Genomic DNA, 10,255 nt, shown 5'->3' with positions numbered 1-10,255 from the left:
CTGACTGAGACTCCAGGGTTTTCTATATACAATATCATATCATCTGCAAATAATGAGAGTTTTACTTCTTCTTTTCCAATTTGGATACTTTTATTTCTTCTTCTTGTCTGATTGCTGTGGCTAGGACTTCCAGGACTATGTTAAATAAGAGTGGTGAAAGGGGTCACCCCTGCCTTGTTCCTGATCTTAAGGGGATTGCTTTTAATTTTTGCCCATTGAGTATGATGTTGGCTGTGGGTTTCTCATAGATGGCTTTTATCATGTTGGGGTATGTTCCCTCTATTCCTACCTTGCTGAGAGTTTTGATCATGAATGGGTGCTGGATTTTCTCAAATGCTTTTTCTGAATCTATTGAAATTATCATGTGGTTTTTCTCTTTCCTTTCATTTATGTGATGAATCACTTTGACTGATTTGTGATTATTGTACCAGCCTTGCCTCCCCAGAATAAATCCCACTTGATCATGATGTATGATTTTTTTCATATATTGCTCAATCCGGTTTGCTAATATTTTGTTGAGGATTTTAGCAGCTGTATTCATCAGGGATACTGGCCTATAATTTTCTTTCTTTGTGTTGTCTTTGCCTGGTTTTGGAATCAGAATTATGCTCACCTCATAAAAGAAGCTTGGAAGTCTTCCTCTTGAATTTTTTGAAATAGCTTGAGAAGGATAGGAGTTAGTTCTTCTTTGAATATTTGGTAGAATTCACTTGTGAAGCCATCAGGCCCAGGACTTTTCTTCGTTGGAAGATTTTTGATAACTGTTTCAATCTCATTAGTTGTAATAGGTCTGTTTAGGTTTTCTGATTCTTCTAGATTGATTTTTGGAAGATTATATATTTCAAGGAATTTGTCCATTTCATCTAGCTTTTTCATTTTTTGGCATACAGTTCCTCATAGTATTTTCTTACAATATTTTGTATTTCTGTTGTGTCAGTTGTTATTTCTCCACTCTCATTTCTAATTTTATTTATTTGAGTCCTCTCTCTTTTTTTCTTGGTGAGTCTAGTTAAAGGTTCATCGACCCTGTTTACCTTCTCAAGGAACCAGGTTCTGGTTTCATTGATCCTCTATATTGTTTCTTTAGCGTCTATGTCACTTATTTCTTCTCTGATCTTTATTATTTCCTTCCTTCTACTAGCTCTGGGCTTTACTTGCTGTTCTTTTTCTAGTTCTTTTAGATGCAGGGTTAAATTGTTTATTTGAGCTTTTTCTAGCTTCTTAAAGTATGCCTGTCATGCTATGAACTTCCCTCTCAGTACTGCTTTTGCTGTGTTCCATAAATTTTGAGTTGTTGTATGCTCATTATCATTTGTTTCTAGGAATTTTTTTATTTTGTCTTTGACCTCAATGTTGATCCATTCATTGTTTAACAACCTGCTATTTAGTTTCCATGTGTTTGAGAATTTTTTAGTTTTTCTGTTATGGTTGATTTCTAGTTTTATGTCATTGAGATCAAAGAAAGTGCTTGATATGATTTCAATCTTCTTAAATTTGTTGAGACCGCTTTTTTGCCCTAACATGTGGTCTATCCTAGAGAATGTACCATTAGCACTTGAAAAGAATGTATATTCTGCTGCTTTAGGGTGAAAGGTTCTGAAGATATCTATTAAATTGAGTTGATCTAGTATGTTCTTTAAGTCTACTGTTTCTTTGTTAATTTTCTTTCTTGAGGATCTATCTAGTGATGTTAGTGGGACATTGAAATCCCCTACTATTATAGTATTGCTGTTGATATCACCCTTTATATCCATCAAAGTCTGTTTTCTATATTTAAGTGCTCCTGTATTAGGTGCGTAGATATTTATAATGGTTATATCTTCCTGTTGGATTTCTCCCTTTATCATTATGTAGTGGCCTTCTTTATCTCTTACTATAGCCTTTGTTTTAAAGTCCATTTTGTCTGATATAAGTATTACTACCCCAACTTTTTTTTCATTTCCATTTGCATGAAATGTTTTTTCCATCCTTTTACCTTCAGTCTATGTTCATCTTTTGATTTAAGATGTGTCTCTTGTAGACAGCATATGTATGGGTCCTGTTTTCTTATCCATGCAGCTACCCTATGTCTTTTGATTGGATCATTTAATCCATTTACATTTAAGCTTATTATTGATATGTAGTTGTATATTGCCATTTTATTCTTTAAAGCTGTATTCCTCGTTTGCTATATTCTTTTCCCACTTTGATCTCTTTACAATAGGCCCCTTAACATTTCCTGTAGCATTGGTTTGGTTGTAATGAATTTCTTGAGGTTTTTTTTTTTTTTTTTTTGTCTGGGAAGCTTTTTATTTATCCCTCAATTTTAAATGATAACCTTGCTGGATAAAGTAGTCTTGGTTGTAGGTTCTTGTTCTGCATTACTTTGAATATTTCTTGCCATTCTCTTCTGGTTTCAAGTGTTTCTGTTGAGAAGTCGGATGTCATCCTTATAGGGTCTTCTTTGTAGGTGATAGCCTTTTTTCTCTAGCAGCTTTTAATATTTTCTCTTTTTCACTTAGCTTTGGTATTTCAATTATGATGTGTCTTGGTGTAGATTCTTCAGGTTTCTCTTTAATGAAGTTCTCTGTGCTTCTTGAACTTGTGAGAGTTTTTCCTGCATTAATTTAGGGAAGTTTTCAGCTATGATATGATTGAACAAAGTCTCTATCCCTTGTTCTTTCTCTTCTTCTTTAGGAACCTCTATGATGTGGGTGTTATTTCTCTTCATGTTGTCACAGAGCTCTCTAAGAGTTTCCTCAGACTTTTTCAGTCTCTTTTCTTTTTTCTGCTCTGCTTCCATGCTTTCGTTCAACTTATCCTCCAACTCGCTGATTCGATCCTTGGCTTCATCCATCCTGTTTTTAATTCCTTCCATTGTGGTCTTCATTTCTGATATTGTATTGGCATCTCCAACTGATTCTTTTTTAATATTTCAATGTCCTTTTTTATACTTGCTATTTCTTTATTTAGGTGTTTGTAATGACCATCCATTTTTGTTTTAATATCCCTAAGCCTCCTTATAATCTTATTTTAAACTCTGCATCTGGAAGTTTGGTTATTTCCATATCACTCAGTCCATTTCCTGGAGGTTTCTCTAGTGGTTTCATTTGGATTGCACTTCTCTGTCATCTCATTATGTCTGAGTGTTTGAGTGTATTGTTTGTAGAGCTGGTTGAGTCTAGGCTTGGTTTTGTCTGCCTCCAATTTTCAGTTGTGTTATTTCTAGCAGAGTTCCTGCTTTTCATGCACTGCCACAGAAACTCGGAAACATAAGCTCCCAATGATATGCAGCAGGACTTTATGCTGCCTTGGCGACTGCCTCCCTCAGAGCCCGGGTAGTGGTAACAACACCCCTCACCGTGGGTCTCTAAAAATATTCTTATCTACTTCTTCTCGCTGGATATCTTCAATATTTCTCACTCTTTGGGCATGGATTTCTAGTGACACATTCTAATTGGTTCCTTAGGTCGATTGGCTTTTTCCAGAGAAGCAGCTAACAAATGACGTTTATAATTGGTTCCATTTGGGCTTCGGCTCCCCAACCAAAGCAGGCAGGTGTGGGCTCTTTATATTTTTTAAGTGAAATTTATTTAGAGTTCAACTAGAGCATAAAATCCATGAGGTCATTTTGTCTTGTTGTTCATGGTGTATCCCTAGAATTAGTTTTCTAATAGGCATTCAATTTATATTTGTTAAATGAATGAATGAATGAATGAATGAATAAATAAATAAATAGGTATGTAGTTGAACTGAGAAGGATCATTGCCTTTCTAGCAGATATCAGAATTTGTTAGAGAAAGAAATTTATGTTAGGGAAACACTTATTAAGTCACCCAGGGAAGATGGGAACCAAGAGACAATTAATGGCTCTGTGTGAGTAATAAACCTGAATTTGATGGTGAGGAGATGGGTAGTAAATACAGAGGGGAGATAGAAGGATGGAGAGGCCAAGTAGCAGGTCTTGTCATGAACAGTCATAACTAATACTTATAAATTACAGGCTATGTGGTACTAGTGGAAACTCCTTATCGCTACCTCCAATTCTTCAGTAAAAAATAGTCTACACATCTTTCTTATGTGTGAGATTGGGAAGGATATCAAGAGGGAAGGGCCAACACTAAGAAGGAAATAAAAACAGCAATAAAAATCTGTATGGCCCAGAAGTATGAAATAGAGGTGACTGGGACAAGGAAACTGTAAGAAGTTGAAGAAATCTTGAGGGGAGCTTGTATTTCATCCTGGGTGTAGAATGGGGATTTGGGTTAGACTTGTCTGGATATCAAAGGACAGATGATATCTAGGTCTGGAGGAAGCAGATGAGATGCTGGGGACAAGAAACCATCAGAATTCATCCCTTCTACTGATCTAATCAACTGAGCTATCCTCAGCACCCAGGGCTGATATTCAAATCAATCAAGCCACTGGCTGCTAGAGAAGAAGAGAAAGAGAAGGGGGAAAGAAAGGGGAAGAGAAGCAGAGAGTTGCCTGTTATGTGTGCCCTGACCCGGGATTAAAACTGAGAAGTCCACATGCTGCGTTGATGCTCTATTCACTGAGCCAACCAGCCAGGGCTAAAAAAAAAAAAAGAAAAAAAAAAGAAATGGTATTTTCCTGTAAGGCAAAAATTCTCCCATAAATGGAACATTGTCCTGCAATGTTCCAAATGCAATTAATTCATTTATTGATCACCTGCCATGTGGCGATGCTGTTCTAGGCTCTGGGAATGTGTGTTCAAAGTGTGTGGCAGGAACCCTGAAAGACCCTGAGGCATCTAGTGCTTCACCTTGGGGTCTCCCCTGACTGCTAACTCTGGGCCCCTTTAGGGGCCAGAACCCCTTTATTTGTCAGAATGTTATTCTTCACCTACTACCAATAAACCTCAGAATAGTGCAGCCTTGGGGTGCTGGGGACTTGGAAGGGGGCCTGACCACACAGTGTGCTATCAGAGACCACAACTGTGGCCACACTGACCTTGAGAGGGAGTTCCCAATGGGATATGGACAAAAAGTTGCCATCTTTTTATTGTAAATTTTATGAGACCTGGACAAGTTTGAGGTGGGTGAAGGGTGGTAATAATGGTGATGGTGAAAATGACATTTGAAGCATAGTGAAAATACCTTTGTGGTTAAAGGTATTTTAATCTCCATTTAGAAATACTGTACCTTGATATTTGCCAAACTGGATCTGAAGAACACTTGAATTTCTATGGAAATTATTTTTAAAGTTTCTGTTTTATGTAAAATTTTGACCTGTCAATTAAATAAAATCAAACTAGCTTTCTTATAATTCAGAGGTTCTCAGTGCCTCAGCTATAATGATGTGCACTATGACCTCCCAGGAATGTAGACATTTTCAAACTCACTTGTGTGGGACCTTTAAATTTGAGGAGATTCGGTGTTCAGAATATAGGTTGTATAATATAGCTCTGATGTTTTAGGAAGTTTTGGGATGCTATGACATGGTTAATAATAGGGTGTGTCTCCTGAATTGTCTTAGAAAGAAATGTGTGTCAGGTGCTTAGGTGATGTGCAAAACAAGAAGACCCAGGCCTTTGTGGAATCTAGAAAACAGTTACTGAGGGCAGGCACTGGGTGACTTTTTCTCAGCTCTCTTATGATCACCAATAATCTGGGACAACTGATTCTCTGCCTTTGCCCAGAACCTACACAGTGGATAGCAGTGCCTGTCCAATCTTGGGCCAGAAGCCATATCTATCCTTTCTGTTCTAATCCTCACATGACTGCTGAAGGGCTCAGGGGCACAGACAGTGCCTTTTTGTGGTTCTTCTGCTATAAGCCTGTTGTAAGAGCAGGGACATGCTCTGGGACATTTGCAAGATGTTGCTTCTCTCGCTGGCCTGACTATCCCTCAGGTCGTGAGCACCCCATGCTTAGGTTGGGAGAATGAGCTGAGTCCTACACCTCCATGCTCACTGCTGGAGTGGCAAAAAGCGAACATATTCCCATCAAAAAGATGCTCTAACAATGTTGACTCCTGCTATCACCTTGAACTCAGAGATTTATGTTTTTTAGAACTGATAGGCCCTCGAAGGCCACTGAAACCGAAAGTTTGTAGAGATTAAGTCACTTGCCTTACCTTGGTTACTGTTCTCAAGATTAGGGAAAAAATTAAAACCAACCCTGAAGAGTAGAAAGAGACATGTAACAGTAGAAAAATGTACAAACTCCAGTTTGGATATGAAGGAGGGTGTGACAAGGGACGGGGGGGGGATGGGTGAGAACATTTCAGCAAAGGGAGTCCATGTCCATTAAGGGGAACAGAAGCACAACATCCAGATGGTGAATCCTAAACAAATCTAGCTTGATGGTCGCCATTTTATACAGGGTGATGCCCAAGTAGAAATGAGAGAATGCCCACGATAGGGCTTTGTAAATGGAAAATAGTCACTTTTTCAGTCTTACCCATTAGCTGATTACTTCTGGGCTGTGCTGAGTTAAAGGTCCTTTCCTGGTGGTGGCAGAGCTGCAGGGGCTCTGGCATCAGTGGCCTGAAATGCTGCTATTAGGAAAGCCGAAAGACCCCAGTTGGTAAGTTCCTGAAAACTTACTTTTGTCCCAGCGATGACCACTTTCCATTACTGAGCACTATTTTTGACTCTATGTAAGTTATGTCCAACCTTCACAAATAGCCAGGGAGGCAGGTCTGATAAATTTCATTTTCCAGATGAGGAAACGGAGGTTGCCAGAAGTAACTGGTATGGCTCAGGTAGGAGATACTGCAATCAGGATTCCAACTGGGCTTGTCTGACCCCATGGGACCCTTCTTGTTTGGAAGGGTTGGTTTTATTTCCTAACTGGTAATATTCTGAACAAGCTGGAAGCATGCTTGGTCAGAGAATTATGGTACTACAGGAATATTTCTTCTTTTCTTATGGAAATGTAATGTAAACAATGCTATGTTTTGCCCTGGCCGGTTGGCTCAATGGTAGAGCATCGGCCTGGAGTGCAGGAGTCCTGGGCTTGATTCTCAGCCAGGGCACACAGGAGAAGCACCCATCTGCTTCTCCACCCCTCCCCCTCTCCTTCCTCTCTCTCTCTCTCTCTCTTCCCCTCCCGCAGCCAAGGCTCTACTGGAGCAAAGTTTGCCTGGATGCTGAGGATGGCTCTGTGGCCTCTGCCTCAGGCACTAGAATGGCTCTGATTGTGGCAGAGTGACGCCCCAAGATGGGCAGAGCATCGCCCCCTGTTGGGCATGCCGGGTGGATCCTGGTCGGGCGCATGCGGGAGTCTGTCTGACTCCCTCCCTGTTTCCAGCTTCGGAAAAATACAAAAAAATGAATACAAAAAACAATGCTGTGTTTTGTGTATGGGATGATTTTAAAAAATGATTTGGTGTTTTTCATGGTTTCCAAAATAACAGGTTTTACTTTACCAATAGAAAATAGTAAACTTTACATGAAAAAGAACACAATTAAGACAGTATTTTAATCCTGATCTATATCTTATAGGTTTCTAAAAATAAAATTGAGAATTGGTATCTAATTGTTTTAAGCCAAGAAGCCAAGCTCTCTGTTGGAACAAAAGATGTCCCCCTATTCCCCTCAACCTCTAAATGTGATTAATTCCTTTTTAACTCTCTAAATAAGAAAGTTTTCTTTTGAGTGACTGGGGACTCTTTGGGATTATATATTGATAATTACCTGAGAAGATTAAATTCCAGTTAATGTCTCCAATGATATCCCAAATAGTAGGTATATGATTCATTCATCTTTTGAGGAACTTCTAGGGGCTTTTGTTTAACATCCACTCACCTCTTATCTTGTGGGGGTTGTCAGTATAAACATATTAAAATAAAAACTTTAGCCCTGGCCGGTTGGCTCAGTGGTAGAGCGTCAGCCTGTTGTGCAGGAGTCCCAGGTTCGATTCCCAGCCAGGGCACACAGGAGAAGTGCCCATCTGCTTCTCCACCCCTCCCCCTCTCCTTCCTCTCTGTCTCTCTCTTCCCCTCCCGCAGCCAGGGCTCCATTGGAGCAGGGTTGGCCTGGGCGCTGGGGATGGCTCCATGGCCTCTGCCTCAGGCACAAGAATGGCCCTGGTTGCAACAGAACAACACCCCAGATGGGCAGAGCATCGCCCCCTGGTGGGCATGCCAGGTGGATCCCGGTTGGGCCATTGCGGGAGTCTGTCTGACTGCCTCCTCGTTTCCAACTTCAGAAAAATACAAAAAAATAAATAAATAAAAATAAATAAAAACTTTAAAAATTTTTGACTAATGAAAATTTAATACTTCCATAGTAGTGGTATTAATAACTATTTTCTCTGAGTCTGGGGTGGTTATTTTGTCAAAATAGAGTATTTGCATGTATTAGTTTTGTATTGCTGCTATAACAAATTATCACTAATTTAATGGCTTAAAATAGCACAAATTCATTATTTTACAGTTCTGGGGGTCAAAATTTAAAATGGGTTTCACTGGGATAAAATCAAGGTGTTGATAGGGATGTGATTCTTTCCGGAAACTCTAGGATAGAGCCTGTCCCTTGCCTTTTCCAGTTGTAAGAGGCTGCCCACATTGCTTGGTTTGCAGCCCCCTTCTCATCTTTAAAGTCAGAAGCATTACATCTCTCTCACTCCTCTTTTACGGTCACATATCCCTCTGACTCTTTTCTGTCTCCTTATTCTACTTTTAAGGGTGGCTATATTAGGATACCCAGATAATCCAGGATAATCTTTCTATCTCAAGGTTCATTACTTAATCACATTTTCAAAACCCCTTATGTCATGTAAGAGAATGTATTCACAGGTTCTTGGAATTAGGACATGGGGCATCTTTGGGAGGCCATTTTTGAGCCCATCACACTGTATGTGTCTGTGTATCTGTGTGTGTGCGGTGGGGGAGGAGATTGGGGAGAGAAAAACTATGTTGGAAAAGAGTTTTAAGGCAAGAAAATCATTGATTTAGTCTCAACATTCAGCTTGCTCTTCCAAGTTAGGTCTTGAGGATCTCACTGAGATGACTCCTTCTTAATTACACATCCCTAGAGGTTATGATCTGATGGCCCATGCCCGGGTCATAGAGAACACTTATTGTCTCTCTGTGGTTATGTAGATCCAAAGGGCCCCCTCACTTTTGAAAAAGTAGAGGCCCAGAGGAAAGGGGCCATCATTAATTGATGGTTTGCTACACGCCAGGTTATTTTCTTTATTTAATTGTCATAACAAACTGAGGAATTGGGTACTTTTGTCCTCATTTTACAGATGACGTAAAGAAAGTCAATAATGTTATGTAAATGGGCCAAGTTAGAAAAGCCATTAAGGGGCAGAGCTAGGATTTAAACTCCATTCAGTCTGGTTTCAAATCAGCTCTCTTGCCACATTCATGTATGTGTAGTTTCCCAGAGGCTGAGGTCACATTGCTGGTTTAAGGCAGGAGTCTAATCTCACCAGGGTTTTTGTGTGTGTTTCTGTATGAATGCACAGGCATGATAAGAAGGTTCAGACCACTGATATAGAGTAAGTCAACTGCAGAAGGAGAAAGCATACTGGGCTCTTCAATTTGGCTGACAACACTAAAGAGGTAGATTTTCATCTTAGGAGCTTAACATTTTTTTAAAGTTAGGTGGGGGTTAAGAAAAATTTTTTAATCTTACCATGTATTTATTACTAATTATAATTAGGATCTCTGTACGGTGGGACAATGCTTCAACTAAGTGAGCCATCTGGCCAGGGCTGAAATTAGGATTAAATTAGTCTGGTCATGTAGATGGCAGGACAAGAGGCTTGGGAGAACTGGGCATCAGGGATAAGCAAAAATGATATACCTTAGAAAACCCACAACCAATTTTAAAACCAGGTTGATATTTCCTCAAACTTATACTAGCTGAAAGTGCTGAGTCCTCTGGGTAGGGCTTTATTATTATTTTTTTCTTTTCAGTTTACTTCCTTCTGTTGGGAGAAATCATACACTCAAGGGACATGGCAGAAGCAAATAAAAATGAAAAGAACCATAAGCTTGTTTGGAATCATTAACTCCTTAGGTTGCTTCTGCTACCTAGATAAGGTAGAGGAGCCTTGCCCAGGTTCCTCAGAAAGCCCTCAGTGAATGCACAGCTCTAGAAAAACTGGGCCCTGTCTCACCTTGGCATGCTTGGATTTGGAAAACCACAGCATTTATAATGCTTGATGGCAGACCTATAAGTGTGGGAAACGTGGAGAAGAGAATCCATGGGACAATCACTCCAAGAGGTGGGTGGGGAATGGCAGCAGATATAACATAAAAAATGTATGCCTTAGGAGAAAAAAAAATTAAACAC

At 39.7% G+C, this 10,255-nt stretch overlaps 1 non-coding gene across 1 annotated transcript; it reads left to right on the top strand.

The window, feature by feature from the left end:
- Positions 1-7,804: 7,804 nt before the first annotated feature.
- Positions 7,805-7,880, top strand: TRNAN-GUU (transfer RNA asparagine (anticodon GUU)). The gene has a single exon. It is a non-coding gene; the product is annotated as a tRNA-Asn (tRNA).
- Positions 7,881-10,255: the final 2,375 nt, after the last annotated feature.

Source organism: Saccopteryx leptura, chromosome 2 (genome assembly GCF_036850995.1).
Source record: "Saccopteryx leptura isolate mSacLep1 chromosome 2, mSacLep1_pri_phased_curated, whole genome shotgun sequence".
Taxonomy (NCBI): Eukaryota; Metazoa; Chordata; class Mammalia; order Chiroptera; family Emballonuridae; genus Saccopteryx; species Saccopteryx leptura.
Note: the sequence above shows the minus strand (reverse complement) of the source record. Positions and strands in the feature narration are given on the sequence as shown.